This window comes from Macaca thibetana, chromosome 1 (genome assembly GCF_024542745.1).
Source record: "Macaca thibetana thibetana isolate TM-01 chromosome 1, ASM2454274v1, whole genome shotgun sequence".
NCBI classification, from domain to species: domain Eukaryota; kingdom Metazoa; phylum Chordata; class Mammalia; order Primates; family Cercopithecidae; genus Macaca; species Macaca thibetana.
In genome coordinates, this window is record NC_065578.1 from 135,342,100 (window position 1) to 135,357,574 (window position 15,475).

Genomic DNA, 15,475 nt, shown 5'->3' on the forward strand with positions numbered 1-15,475 from the left:
TTTGGGTGTCTTCAATGGATTATCTTAGTTGGAAAAACTGCCCTAGTGTATATGATGGGATAAAATAGCAGAGGCAGAGTCATGGGGGTAAACGTACCCCATAATTCTTGAGCCAGTTCATACTCCATGTATCTGATAAATTTTTACCCATACTTTGAAATTCCATTGGTCCCATTTCACCCAAGGTTTACTTAGTTCTTTTATGAGATAGACTTGAACTTTGCTTTTCCTTCCCTGCTTTAGACAAGGAGTTCCACACGAGTTTCTCATAGTTTCCACCACCACTTTTCCTGTTCAAAGGGAAATGCTGGCTGGGTGTGGTGACTTACTCCTGTAATTTCAGCACTTTGGGAGGCTAAGTTGGGAGGATCCCTTGAGGTTGGGAGTTTGAGACCAATCTAACAACATAGTGACTCTGTCTCTACAAAACAAACACACAAACAATTAGGCATGATGGTGCCTGCCTGTAGTCCTAGCTACTCTGGAGGCTGAGGTAGGAGAATCGCTTGAACCCGGGAATTGGAGACTGCAGTGAGCTATGATCACACCAGTATACTCCAGTCTGGACAACAGAGTACGAACCTAGCTGAAAAAAAAAAAAAAAAGAAAAAAGAGGGATAGGGAGGGAGGGAGGGAAGGAGGGAGGGAAGGAACTAAAGGAAGGAAGGAAAAATGCTGAGGTGGAGTCATCCAGGTTTATGTGATCTTGACTTTGGTGCAGGTTAGGTTGAGGCTGAGAGGCTTTGTATTTTGTCCTCTTTGATAAGGATTGCTAAAATCTCTCTTGATGGGTCTTAGTGTTCTTTCCACAAAAAGGGAGAGTCTAATACACATTTGGAAGTGTTAAGTCCACCTCGAACATAAAGGAAAAAAGTGCAATTACTTTTCTTCCCCTAAGAAGGTAAAGTGGTCACAGCCAAGAGGAGGAGGCTCAGAGATGACTGTTAGGTGTTTACAACACTAGCCTTGAATTGTAATGTTCAGTGTTCCAGTTTTCATTTCTTTTGTTAAAATTATTTTTATTTGGCTTTTGATACTATTGCAACTAAAATCATTTCTTTTATGTATTGTTCATTTTTTATGTCAAGAAATACAATTAAATTTGTATACTGATCTTGTATCCTGTTGCCATACTGAACTTTATTCTAAGGTGGTGAATTCCTTATGATTTTCTAAATACAAGATCAGGTCAAGTGCAAATAAAAATAAGTGTACATAATACTGGCCAGGCACAGTGGCTCACACCTGTAATCCCAGCACTTTAGGAGGCCGAGGCAGGTGTATCACTTGAGGCCAGATGTTCAAGACCAGCCTGGCCAACTTCATCTCTACTAAAAATACAAAAATTAGCTGGGCATGGTGGTGTGCACCTGTAGTCCCAGCTACTCAGGAGGCTGAGGCACAAGAATCGCTTGAACCCGGGAGGTTGCAGTGAGCTGAGATCATGCCATTGCATTCCAGCCTGGGTGACACAGTAAGACTCTGTCTCAAAAAAAAAAAAAAAAGGATAATAATCCTTTCCAAAATAGATGCATTTTGATTTTGCTTGTTGCCAAATTGTCCTGACTAGCACCTTGATTTTGTACAATGATAACTAGATGTGACAGTGGATATATTGCTTTTTATCTTAGGAAATACTTACATAGGCTTTCACTATTAAGGATGATGTTAGATGTGGGTTTTTCATGTACTCTTTACCAATTTGACTGTATCCTTTTCTATATCTACTTAGCTGAAAGTTTTTATCGTGAAAGAATGTTGAATATTTTCCAACCACAGCTGTGATCCCCAGCCAGTGATCAGGTCCCTGCAAGTCAGAAAGGGAAGGACAGGACCCCAAGCTTGCAACCCCACCACAATCACACAGCACAAGAGATTATAGAAATACCAGTTAGTAAGAGGTATATTTCACCCAGTAGAAGACAAACTACAAAGAAATCAGCCAGTCTTCAAAACTAAGATCAAGATTGATCACAGGATTTCTGAGTGACTTTCTCAGCCAGGAGACTGCCCCTGTTAAAGATTCAGTGGTAGAAGGGAGCAATTAGGAAGTAACAGGTACTGACCATCTACTGGACCCCCAGGGAGCTGATCCAAGAGGATAAAAAGGCTGAGCACCTGTCAGCCGCCACCCAGCACCAGCTGCAGCTGCAGCAGAGGTGAGTGAGGAACCCTTACATGCCATCCCTCCACAGGAATGTGCCCCAAAGAGGTCTCTTCCTCCTGCTCCACATTCTGTGTGTCTGCACACCACTGATGCTGCTTCTTCCCACTCTTCATTTCCCCATCCCACCCTTCTACCCCATCCCTTCTAACACAGACTGAAGCAGGAACTAGAAAAGTGTAGCTCAAGCCCCTGCCCAAGTCCAGAGCATGCAAGAGGTAAGGATGGCCCAATAGGAGTGAGCAGAGAACTGAGCTCCTGAAGGGGACGAGGCAAGAGGGCAAGGAGGGTCCTCAGAGAATGGTCTGCACGGAGGTATGGTTCTACAGAGACGCAGCCAAGAAAAAGGTGTCGAGGCAGGCTGATGGAGCAGAAAGGTATGGCGAGGGTAGGGAAATACGTGGAGACCCTCAACCCTGATGCTGATCTAATGAAAGTTAGTCCCCAGCCCCTAAGAATTTCTGAGGAGAAACCTAGTGTTGCCCATTGAGCAGGGCCTGATTCCCTCCTAAGCTGGGAAGACACACCGTGCCTTGCCCTTATTCCATGGGGCTGCAGGGAAAAAAGGCAGTATTTTGCCACAACCTACCTCAGCTGAGTCTGTTTGTGGTGGCGTAGGTGTTAAGCACAGTTCCTACATGCAGGCCTCTGAACAGAATGAAATGGCCTGACTGCCTCTTGCCCTGGACAAAGTTATCTCTGCAAGTGCTCAATAAATGCTTACCTGTACTCCAGGTCTCTACACTACTCATTTCTGGGACCCAACAGGCTGTTCTGGGCCCCCCAGGCATAAGGATGCAGTCCTGAGACCCTCTAACAATGGGCCTAGGATGTTTGGATCAGTGATGATTTCTTCCATTCCTGCACAGACTCCCAGTATTATTACTTTTTAAAATAAAATTAGGGAGCTGGGATTCAAAGCCAATCAGGTTTCATGCTGTGGTCCCTTCTGGTTCACTGAGAACATGTAATTTGAGACTGCATGTATTGTGTGTTCTGATGGACACACATGATGTAACAGACACTTGTTAAATGTAGTATGTTAGAAATCCTCAGTGTGCAGGGAGTCATTCAACTAGCTTAGTCATTCAACTAGCTTAGTCATTCAACTAACTTAAATTTGTGTACATTTGAGGCATATTATAAATCCATGGAAATGCATTGACACAATTAAGGTCATGATGTACTCCAAATTCTGTGTTTATGTATCTTGATACATTAAATTAACATCTGAGAGGTATCTTCCCTTGATAGGCTTCCACAGTAGGTAGGCTGGTTACACTATGGAATTGGGGACAGGGTCCCTGGAGATAGTAACTTTTTCCACAGAAAAGTAAGAATGTGGCAAGGATGGAAACTCCTTCAGTCACTCTGGGATATTAGGCAACAAACCTAAAACTTGACCTTTCAGCTTTCTAACTATGATGTGGTGTTAATCATTTCTGTGTTATAAATGAACTGGCAATACGCTACAAAAATATATCAAGTGGAGATTAGAAAATATATAAATGTAATGGCTACTAAGATATATTTAAAAACAATTTCGGCTAACCCATGATTACAAGTAATTTATAGCCTTGGTTTATTCATTATGATACAAGAAAAACATAAATGATTAGTTCAATTGATGAATAAGTTGCCTTCATAAAAATTCCAACTACTCATAATTGTAGGAACTCATGAAAACTAGAAATAGAAGGTAGCTTCCGTCATACATATTGGTGAAATGTTTAAAGCATATTTGGCTGGGAACAATTCAAGTATGCCTAGTATATTCAGATACAATAGACCATCATACTTTAAGTTTTAGACTGTGAAATAGATAAAGGTATAAAATTTATGATTATGCAGTTAAAAGAATCTACAGATAATTTGTAGAATGGCTAAATGAGTATAAAAGCTTGCTAAATGTATGTCAGTATTTTAAAAATCAACTTTATGTCTTGATATCAGGGCAGAGGACCCAAATAAATACATTGAGGAATCTACAGTATATTGAAAAAAGAATACAGTATAGCCATGACATTAAAGACAGGTACCTGGTGAGGATAAGCATCTCAGTCAAAGCCTGCCTCACAGGGAAGGGTCACAAGAGGTTGGGCATGGGCTGTAGTTTTTCTTTCTTCAGGGTTGTGCTGGCTTGTACTTCCTCTCTCAGATCTGGAACTACCAGTGTGTGCACAGAACACCTCAGATCCAGGGGTGTGTATCCTGTAGTGTAGACCTAACACTGAGATGAATAAATAGACCTGTGGAGTTAAGGAGACAACAGTTATTTAAAAGACCCTTGTCTTTTAGATACTTATAAGTGACAGAAATTGCATTTATTATTGCTGTTGTTGCCTGTGCTTTTGAGGTTATATTCAGAAAATTATTGCCCTGGCCATTGTGTTGCAGCTTTCTGTGCCACCACCCCCCGCCTTTTTTTTTTTTTTTTTTTTTTTTTTTTTTTTTGCTTAGTCATTTTATAGTTTCATGTCTTATTTTTAAGTTTTTAATCCATTTTGAGTTGATTCTTTTTTTAAAAAAATTATTTTTTGAGACAAGTCCTGGCTTTATCACCCAGGATGGAGTGCAGTGGCATAATCTGGGCTCACTGCAACCTCTGCCTCCTGGGCTCAAGAGATTCTGTCATTTCAGCCTCCAGAGTAGCTGGGACTATAGGTGGACACCACCATGCCCAGCCAGAGTTGATTCTTGTGTAAGCATTGACCTAAGGATAGAATTTCTTCTGCATGTGAATGGCCAGTTTTTGTAAGTTGGTTTATTGAAGAAACCGCCCCTCCCCCCCAAACTTATTTTGTGTTCTTTGTAACCTTGTTAAAAATCAGTTGGTTGCAGACATGTTGATTTCTTTCTCTCTCTCTCTTTTTTTTTTTTTTGAGACAGGATTTCATTCTGTCACCCAGGCTGGAGTGTAGCGGCATGATCTTGGGTCACTGCAACCTCTACCTCCTGGGCTCAAATGATCCTCTTTCCTCAGCCTCCCAAGTAGCTGGGCCTACAGGCATTTACCACCATGCCTGGTTAATTTTTGTATTTTTTTTTTTTTGTAGAGACAGGATTTCTCCATGTTGCCCAGGCTGGACTCCACCTGCCTTGGCCTTTCAAAGTTCTGGGATTATAGGCATGAGCTATCATGCCTGGCCTATGTGGATTTATTTCTATGTAATCTTTTTATTGTGTTGGACATAGTGTTCGTTTTTATTCCAGTACCATGCCATTTTGATCACAATAGCTTTTTTTTTTGAGACAGAATCTCGCTCTGTCGCCCAGGCTGGAGTGCAGTGGCGCGATTTCGGCTCACTGCAAGCTCCGCCTCCTGGGTTCACGCCATTCTCCTGCCTCAGCCTCCCGAGTAGCTGGGACTACAGGCGCCCACCACCGCGACCAGCTAATTTTTTTGTATTTTTAGTAGAGACGGGGTTTCACCGTGTTAGCCAGGATGGTCTCTATCTCCTGACTTCGGGATCCTCCTGCCTCGGCCTTACAAAGTGCTGGGATTACAAGGTGTGGGCCACTGCGCCTGGCCTTGATAGCTTTTTAATAAATTTTGAAACATGTAGGATGATGCCTCCAGCTTTGTTCTTTTTGCTTAATGTTGCTTTGGTTATTTTTTATTTGTTTTGGTTTTCTACAAATTTTAGGGCTTTGTTTCTATTTTTTCTACTTTTTCTATTTCTATAATGAGTGGCATTGGAATTTTCATTGGAACTGCATAAAATCTATATGTTGTTTTGGGTAGTATGGATATTTTAACAATGCTAATTCTTGCAACCCATGAACATGGGATGTCATTCCATTATTTGTGTCATCTTTAATTTTTAAAATTTATGTTTTATAGAGTTCAACAAGGACATTGTTCATTTTCTTGTTTAAATTTACACGAGTGTTTTTTAATGCTATTGTAAATGGAGTTGTTTTCTTAATTTCTTTTTTAGGTAGCTTGTTGTTAATGTATAGACATGATTAGTTTTGTATTTTGATTTTATGTCATTCATTTTTACTGAATTTGTTTTGTCTTTTAACTCTTGTACAAGAGGAATAATTGTGATACTCACCACTATGAAAACACTAATATTGTGTAATGGTAGAATTTTAATTTTGACCATTTACTTCCTTTTCCAGTGAGTTGTATGCTTTCATATATTTTCATGTTACTAACTATTGTCCTCTTTCTTCAGCTTGAAGAATCCCTTCAGTATTTTTTGCCAGACAAGTCTAGTGGCAATACACTCCCTAACCTTTTATTTCGCTGAGAAAGTTTCTCTCCCCTTCATTTTTGAAAGACAAGATTGTGGAAAATATTATTCTTGATCGGCTTTTTTTTTTTTTTTTTGATTTTGATTATATCATCCCACTCCCATTGATCTTCAAGATTTTTGCAGAAAAATATGCTGTAGCCTTCTAGGAGTTCACTTAAACAACAAGCCACCTTTCTCAATGCTTTCAAATTTTCACTTTGTCTTCATTTTTAACAATTTGACTATGGTACGTCTTGGTTGGGTTGGTCTCTGTGGATTCATCTTATTTGATGTCCTTCAGGCTTCCTGGATGTGGATTTCTATTTACTTTCCCAAGGCTGAGAAGTTTTCTGCCATTATTTCTTTGAATATCTTTACTATCTTTTTCTTCTTTCTATCATATGAATAATGTGTAAGTTTTTCAACTTGATAGCATGCCAAGAGTCCCTTAACCTACCTTTACTCTTTCATTTTAAAAAGTGTTTGCTCTTCAGATTGGATGATTTCCAGTGACCAGTCTTTGAGTTCACTCATCCTGTCTTTGAATTAGTCTGCTGTAAAACATGTCTATTAAAATTTTCAGTTTAGTTATAATATTCTTCAACTCTATAATTTCTCTTTGTACTATTTTTATACTTTCTATCTTTTTTTGTAAAATTCTCAGTTTCTTCTTGCATTGCTCTCCTGATCTTGTTGAACACCTTTGAGACCATTATTTTAATTCCTTGTTGTGTAAATTGCATAGTTTCCTTTCACTAGGGTTGGTTATGGGACATTTTTGTCTTGTTCCTTTTTTGGAACATCCTTTCTTGTTCCTTTATTTTCTTTGACTCTCTGTGTTAGTTTCTGCACATTATATAGGGAAACTTCTCCACCTCTCTTGTCACACTGACATGAGAGAAAACTTTCAGCAGTTTATGTGGTCAGAGATTCTAAGGTACCTTTCATATTTGTGCTTGTCTCTATGTTTGTTGGCTGCCAGGAGAGTAAGATGTATCACATTCTATCATTACCCCCAAGACAGTAATGTTTCTACAATTTCTGCAGTTAAATTCACATGATACCTTGTGATCCTGGGGAGACAGTTGTGGAAAATGAGCCTGTTGTGTGGCTACCTCTGCTTTCTTCTGCTTAGGGAAACTCAAGAATGCAAAGCCAATTCACTGCCAATGATAGGTGATTAAGGCTACAGTCTCTTGGGGGAGCCAAAGAAGTTGTGGCACTTGGTGTGTGGACAAACTACAGAAAGAATAAGTAGAACTAGATTTATCACTGTGGTGAGCTATGAGGGAAGACTCAGAAAGATTTCAGGGTCTTTTCAGGCAGCTAAAGGTCTGCTATTTGCCCCTTTCACCCTGTGATGCAAATTAATTAGAAGCCAGGCCATCAAGTTGCCACTGGAAGAGTTTGTTGTTAATCTCTTCCCAGGAGAAACAGGGAGCTGTGCCTGTTAGCCCCTTCTCTGCACTACCTATGAGGGTTGTAGCCCTTGGAAGTGCTTGCATACCAATTTGATTCCACCCCTTTTTGTGAGACTCACACTTGCCCTGTCTCCTGCACTTTCAGAGTTTGGAGGTTTAGAATATAGTTTCTGAAATGGAAAATGTAAATATTGAAGCACTTAGCACATGTAAAGTACCATCCAGGAGGAACTGGGAGATCTCGAGTTATTAGTGGGGCAAGATGGGGAGTAGGGCTCAAGAAGTGGTGAGCTCCTACTCAGGCTGCCAGAGGTTACTATTTGTTGGCCCCATTATCTTCCTAATGCAGAACAGGTAGAAGCTCATTTGTCAGCATCAGCAAGCTTGAACATCCCTTCTAGGGAGACACTGATACCTATGAGTTTTAAGCCCTTCATTGCCCATATCTTGGGAGATAAAGCCTTTCAAGTACTAGTGTGATCATAGAAAACTGCCATTTTGTTTTGTTTTCTATATAGACTCATGGATCTTAGTCTCTTATACTCCCAGAGCTAGATAAATTAAGAGCCGAACCATGGGGAATTTTACAGGTTGGCTCCCATATATATGGTCCATACCCTACATTTCTCAGTGTGTTGCAAGAGTGTTGGGGATTCCTTTCCAACTGTATGTTGTAGTGGCTAGGGCAGGCACTACAGTGCCCAATTGTGTTTTGGTATTTTCTGCTCATGTATGTTTTTTTTCCAGATTTCCACTGCTTGGGAGTCTTAACTTATTTATGACTTTCTCTCAGAGGGAATTGAGCCTGAATAGATGTGTATTCGTTGTATTCGTGGGTAGAAGGAGAGTTGGGAGCTTTGTCTTTGGCCATGTGACTGTTGCCTCCTTTTAACATTGACCTTTGAATTGGGTTAACTCATTTGCATTTAGTGTTATTATGATGTGGTTGGATATATATCTGTCTATTGCTCTTAAAGGCCACTTGCAACATACAATTTATTTTTACATTTATTTGGATCCATCTGGATTTTGTGCATATTCTGGTTCTTGATCTTTGTCAATTATTATAATATTAGAGTTTCATAATATACATTAGTGCCAGGTAATGATAGTTATTCCTATTGCTTTTATAATTCACAAATGTCTTGGCTGATTTTATATGTATATTTAACCTTTCAGATGCATTATAGTGTTTTTTGTTTTGATCTCTTCTTCCATAAACAAAGCACGTTGACCTTTTGATGTCATAACAATATATTTATAGATTAATTTTAGGGAAAATGATTATCTTTGAAATGGTGAGTTTTGTTTACCTACACACATAATATCAAGTCTTTTATGTCCCTCTGTAAATTTTTATCTCCTTATTCTATGTATTTCTTTTTAAAATATGCACATATGAAATACCACCTGCATATTACCTCCAGGGGCAACTGGAGATTCTTAATCTCATACCTGTAGGCAGTCAAAAGTTGAAATTGTGAATCTTATACTTGTTTCCAGTTCACAGGTAAAATAGTGACATATAACTTTGTCCTTGTCTATTTTTTCTCTTTACTATTAACTCTTTTATTTTTTGTTAACTCTTTTCTATTTACTTCCTTTGGTCTCATTTTCATTTAAGCCCTTTTTGTCCTTGGCTCTAGAAGTCATTTACTTTTTTTTTCCATAGGAGAGTGAGTTTAATTCAGTTTCTAATAGTAGTAGGTTATTTTATTGGTAAGTTATGGGCATTTGTTTATTAATAGCTGTTTTAATTAATCTTTGTGTTAGTCCCCTCACACAAGGGGTAATACAACATCCCACTGCTGTTAAGACTCCTGCCACAATTATGAGAGATGTAAGTATTAAAGCTACCATGCCTTTCCATTTTTCAAACCAACCTTCTAGCCAGCCTTTTAATTCCAGCATTTTCTGTCAGGTCATTGGCTAGAGTTTTTAGTTCTGGTAAAGCTTTTGTGATGGTCCCATCTGGGGCAGTATTGTTGGGGATGAAAGTACAACATTTCCCACCCAGAATAACACATAAGACCCCTTTTTTCTGATAGTATTATGTATAGTGCAAGCCTGTTTTTCCAGGCCATTCAGCTGTGGCATCTAACTGGCTAGCCACCCCTTTGAGGGCATCCTGAGTACATCTGAGAATCTCTGTTGATTATAATAGATATAGTTAATCCAATCCACATTCTTATTAATAGTTGACCACCAGAAGAGTGCTGACTCAAACCCAGCAGCTATTTGGTTTTAGGCCTAAATTCATTAGGTACGCCTCTAGGGACTCCAGTTGAGTTAACATATATATTGGGATTAAAAGAATTTGTCAAATCTCTCTGGTTTCAGTGTCCATGTGTATTTTTGGGTATCCAGCATGAAGGGAATGGCCAGTTGGACTAAAGCAGAAGTCCTAGTCCAGTTGGATGGTAACAGGTTATGGAGGTTCCTTTTCCCACAATACCACCAGGCATCAGCCTGGGGTGTATGGAGAGCTGAGTAATTGCCATTGCTTGGCTCACCAGTGATGTTTAGGTAGAAGTAGGTAGGTAGAAGTTGAGAGTTCTCCCACAGGCTTATTGAACTCTTCCCCCTGCCTGGAGAGGCAAGAGGAGTAGTTCTGAGGAGAGAGAGAGACCCTCTCATATTGTTTTATACTCAGTACCTGTTTTAAGAAAAAAACAAGAAAGTAAAATCAAAGACAGGCAGCTCAGTGCCAGGCCCAAAACCAGGCCTGGGCCTGCCTGCCCTAAACCCAGTAGTTAAAAATCAACTCATAACTTAGAAACCGATATTATTCATAGATTCCCGGCATTGTATAAAAGAACATAGTGAAACTCCCAGCCCTGTTTTATTTCTCTCTGACCACCAGTGCATGCAGCCCCTGTCACATACCCCTTGCTTGCTCAAATCAATCGTGACGCTTTTATGTGAAATCTTTAGTGTTGTGAGCCCTTAAAAGGGACAGAAATTATGCACTCGGGGAGCTCGGATTTTAAGGCGGTAGCTTGCTGATGCCCCCAGCTGAATAAAGCCCTTCCTTCTACAACTTGGTGTCTGAGAGGTTTTGTCTGCGGCTCGCCCTGCTACAGTTCATATTCCCTATAGAGAACAAGGAGATTGCTCTGGAATCTGAGCTCTGGAATGCGGGAAAGAGCAATGACAGACTCTTACAAGTCTTACTTCCCCATGCATCCTTGTCCTGGTATAGAGCCAACATACAGTGCAGTCCTTTAGGATGGGTATTACATCCTAGGGGAAATGGAACCACCTGTGCCCGAGGTCATCCCACAGCAGTTACTCTTGTTGAGGGCTTGTATCGAAAATTTGACCCATTTGACCCAGGCATTTACATCCCCATACCCTGTCTCAATTTCTAAGGTTTGCCTTAGATCCTTTACCTTAGTATTTTTCCCTTTTAGGGTCATTATCTAGTGAACTAAAGTGTTTATTAGGGTCTGGGGTTGGAGTAGTCCCAGGAAAATGGGAGGTTGAGTTCTTGATTAGTTTGAGAACAAATAGCCCTAGGGGGTCTTTCCCTGTGATTTCTGCCCCTCACCCATATATCCAAGATGCTACTTTTGGTTCTTGGTCTACAATGACTGGATTGTCAATGGTGATGAGTATAGAATTACATTTTAAATTCTGGCAGTTATTTGGCAGGGAACCCTTGGAAAGATGTAGTTTATTCTTTAAGAGTCTCCAGCTCGGAGTTACTTATTCCATGTTTACTGTTCAACCCTGAAATTGGGTAGTCCACTATACATCATCCCAGCTGGGGCAGGGTGATGCCCTACTGTAACATGTATTTGGTTCAGGGAAAAGATATTTATCTGCCTGTGAGAACTGTCTCTGATTTTCTAAATTCCCACAAGTTAAAACCTGGCAGGTATCAAATCTTATAGTCTGAGGTGCACATTATTCACCAACCTGGTTGGGTAGGGAAGAGTCCCCTGCCAGTTTCCATTTTGACCTTCTGCTCTTGTTTGTAGCCCATCCCAGCCATATTAACTTCCAGAAATGGGGCCAGCCCATGTTTTCCTTTTAGATTTTTCCTAGAGTTAACTTTAAGGGGTCCTCAGGTGACCCATGTACTTTCCACTGGTCTTTTTCCTTGCCTTCTAGGGTCCCTTTTACCAGTCCCTTGACTTGAGTATAGTGAGTCAACCTTTGTTCAGCTGTTTGCACATCCAGCCATCTTAGTGGTCAGGAGCCCTTGATAAGGAGCTTCCCAGCTTGGGTGGAGCTTATCTTCTTTCCAAGTTTTAATCAGCACCAAGTCACCAGGCTGAAAGTGGTGAACCGTGAACTCAAGAGGCAGAGTTTGAGTCAGAAGTCCTTTTCACCTAAGGAATGTCAGGGTGGAGGATATGGCCAGTATATAATTTCTTCAGAATTGATTCTTGGTTTCCATAGTAGGGAGATCTGTAGCTCTGCCCAAATACTGGAGCCCATATAATAACTCATGGGGGACAATACCAAGGTTTTTCTTGGGGCTTCCTAATCCTAAGGAGTGCTATTGGGAGATACATGGTTCAAGGTACTTTAGTTTTTAAGATTAGTTTGGTGATAGGCTTTTTGAGAGTTTGATTTATTCTTTTTACCTTTCCAGATGAATGGGGATGCCAAGGGGTGTGATAATCCCATTTAATTTGTAAACCTTCCATAACTCCCCTTAACACCCTTGAAATAAAGTGACTCCCATTGTCTGAATCAATATTTTCCACCAGGCCAAATCTAGGTACAATCTGTTTTGGTATTATTTTGATCACATTCCCAGCAGTGGCTGTTGGAAGGGGAAAGGTTTCCACCGAGCTGGAAATTACCAGATTGTATATTACCAGTAAATACTTTAGTCTTCCTACTTTGAACATTTCTGTGAAATCTACTTGAATGCTTTGAAATGGCCTTAGTCTGGAGGTCTTCCTCCTGTGGCCCGTTTTTTAATTACCTTTTTGTTTATTCTTTGACAAGTTACACAACTTCCCCATACTTGTTTAGCAAGAGTATAAATCCCTATATTCCCATAATTCCTAATGTTATAGGAGGCAGAAAAAAATTATTTAGGTAGACAGGATAAAGTGAGACCCTGGCAGGAAACTTTCCTTCTAACAGAAAAGCAGCTTAGAAATTGCTTCCTTTCTAACCTCATGCAGTTCAAAGAAATCACTTCTCTTCTAACAAATGGCAGCCTGAAAGTTCAGGCTGTAAATCACAGATAAACAGCTCAAGCACAGAAGGGGGTGGGGGGTGGGGTTGGGGATGAAGTCTCCTGGGTAATCAACAAACTTCACACTTATACAATGGGCCCCAGTAAAAACAGTGGGTCTTAATAAGCACATTCCTTTCCCGTTAGGCACACAAAGATAGGGAAGCTCAAAGCAGACTATAGCAGGGAATGCCTGCAGCTGCAAGATGTCTGGGAACTGACACAGAAACTCTCCCTCCCAGATAAGAACAACAGAGACTAAAAGCCTGCCTACATAATCAAGGAATTGGGTAAAGGCTGATAGAAATTTTGCTTTATACAGATAGCACACCTGGTCCCAACTAAATCGCTGGGCCCTAGGAGGACAAGACATTCCCTCCTCATGAGCCTCCTCCTCACTAGCCTGTTTATAAAAACCCTGACATTTTTACTAAAACTTGGCAACCCACTTGGGACTCCCCCGCTGCAATGGAGAGATGTTCCCCTGCCCACCAAACTCCTGATCCAAACCCATTCCATGTGCACGCGCATCTGTGACGCTGATCTCCCTGGCCATGAGACCAAGAACCCTTGCAACCACCCCAGACAACAAGGCTGCCTCAGTAAGCATTGCATCACACAGAGCCTGGGGTCCTCAGTGACTCCCTTTATGTAATATAGACATTCATTCTTTTATTAGGACTTTACACACATTAGCTCTCTCACACTGTCCCCCTTTATCTTTGCTGTCTGCTTGGGCTCTGCAGCTTATGTCACCTCCATGCCTGCAGCTGCACTCTCTCACCGGCAATGTCAGCTTTTAGTTACAAAGTTAACCTTTAAAAGGCCTTGCCCTGCTGGGTCCTCCGGATTTAATCCGGAGTTGTTTTTTTTTTTTTTTTTTTTTCATCTGATCTCTGAGCCTCTGTGGGAAGGCAGAGAGTTTTTTCTTTTTCCTTGTTAAATCTTGAATGCGTTTGACACATTTTGGGTTCTAAGAGTTGACTCTTTGATCTGGTTTTTTTTTTTTTTTTTTTTTTTTTTCTGAGATGGAGTCTCGCTCTGTTGCCCAGGCTGGAGTGCAGTGGCAAGATCTCTGCTCACTGTAAGCTCTGCCTCCCAGGTTCACACCATTCTCCTGCTTCAGACTCCCAAGTAGCTGGGACTACAGGCATCCACCACCACGCCCGGCTAAATTTTTTTGTATTTTTAATAGAGACGGGGTTTCACTGTGTTAGTCAGGACAGTCTCGATCTCCTGACCTCATGATCCACCCGCCTCGGCCTCCCTAAGTGCTGGGATTACAGGTGTGAGCCACCACGCCCAGCCTGAACTAATTGTTAGTTCCTTGAGGTCCTGCATTTGAGCCTGGTCCCTGGGATCATTATTATCCATTTGGGATCAACATTTGGAAATTTATATTCGGCTAGCAAGACTCCCTCTCTGGGAGGGTGTTGCCTTTCCCTGATGGTCGTGGCTGCTCACCTAATCATTCCCCTTTCTTCTCCTGTGAACGGGATATTTATAATAGACTTTATTTTAGCCTAGGTTTAAAAGCTGGGTCCTAGGAATTGGTCCAGCTGGTCTGCTAAACCGAGGGGATCTTCTAGGAGTGGTTTCATTTCCTTCTTAATATTCCTAACTTTAGTACTTGTAAGAGGAACATCTACAAAGCCAATGTCTCCCTGTCTCATGGGCACTTCCCCAAGAGGGAACATGCTGGATGCCTGCTGTGTGGAAGTTCTCAATATCCTTCTTACACTGTTCTAATTCTTGCCTTAAATATGGATAAGGATTCAAAGGAGCAGTTGGTTTGGCTCCCCCATGGTCTCAGGGTCTGTCTTCCTCTAACCCTCCTGCTGCCCCTTGATCTTCCTGTCCCTTTCTTTGTGAGACATATGGAGGGGCAAGCATGATAGGGGGTCCCATGGCTTTTCATTGGGTGAGGCTCTTTACTAAGCTCTTTTTCTTCTTTGAGGTGGAACATGCGGGCTAATTCCTTGATCTAGCAGAGAATGTAACCTTTCTCTTCTTGTGAGGATGGGGTTTTATTAGTCACGTAGAGAATTATAGCTTGGCACACTCAATCCTCATCTGAGCCAAACTTATGCCAGAAGACTGAAGGCTTACAAATGTCTTTCCTTTGTACCCCCAGTGCTAGAATTTCTGTCTCCCATTTTTGGCCAGTCTCTGTGTCTGAGTTTTTCCTGTGTACTCAACTGCACTTACAGGAGGCTTCTTTCATACTCATGTGTGCTCAACCTCCACTTATTGGAGGTTTCTTGCACACCCCAAGACAGATGAATCACTTCATCTGTCTCTAGCCATTTCCCTCTTAGGAGAACGGAACTGCAGATTGGGACTCCGTACTTGCTTTATATCTAACATTCAGCTTAGTCACACACACTCAACCTCCAAAAATGCACCACCACCAAGGCAGTAGTTAATAGTCCAATTTTCCTACCTT

At 41.1% G+C, this 15,475-nt stretch overlaps 1 protein-coding gene across 1 annotated transcript in view; it reads right to left on the reverse strand.

Moving 5' to 3' along the window:
- Positions 1 to 15,475, reverse strand: part of SNAP47 (synaptosome associated protein 47) — a 779,054-nt gene that overhangs the window by 94,748 nt on the left and 668,831 nt on the right. The gene's annotated exons all lie outside the window — the stretch shown is intronic.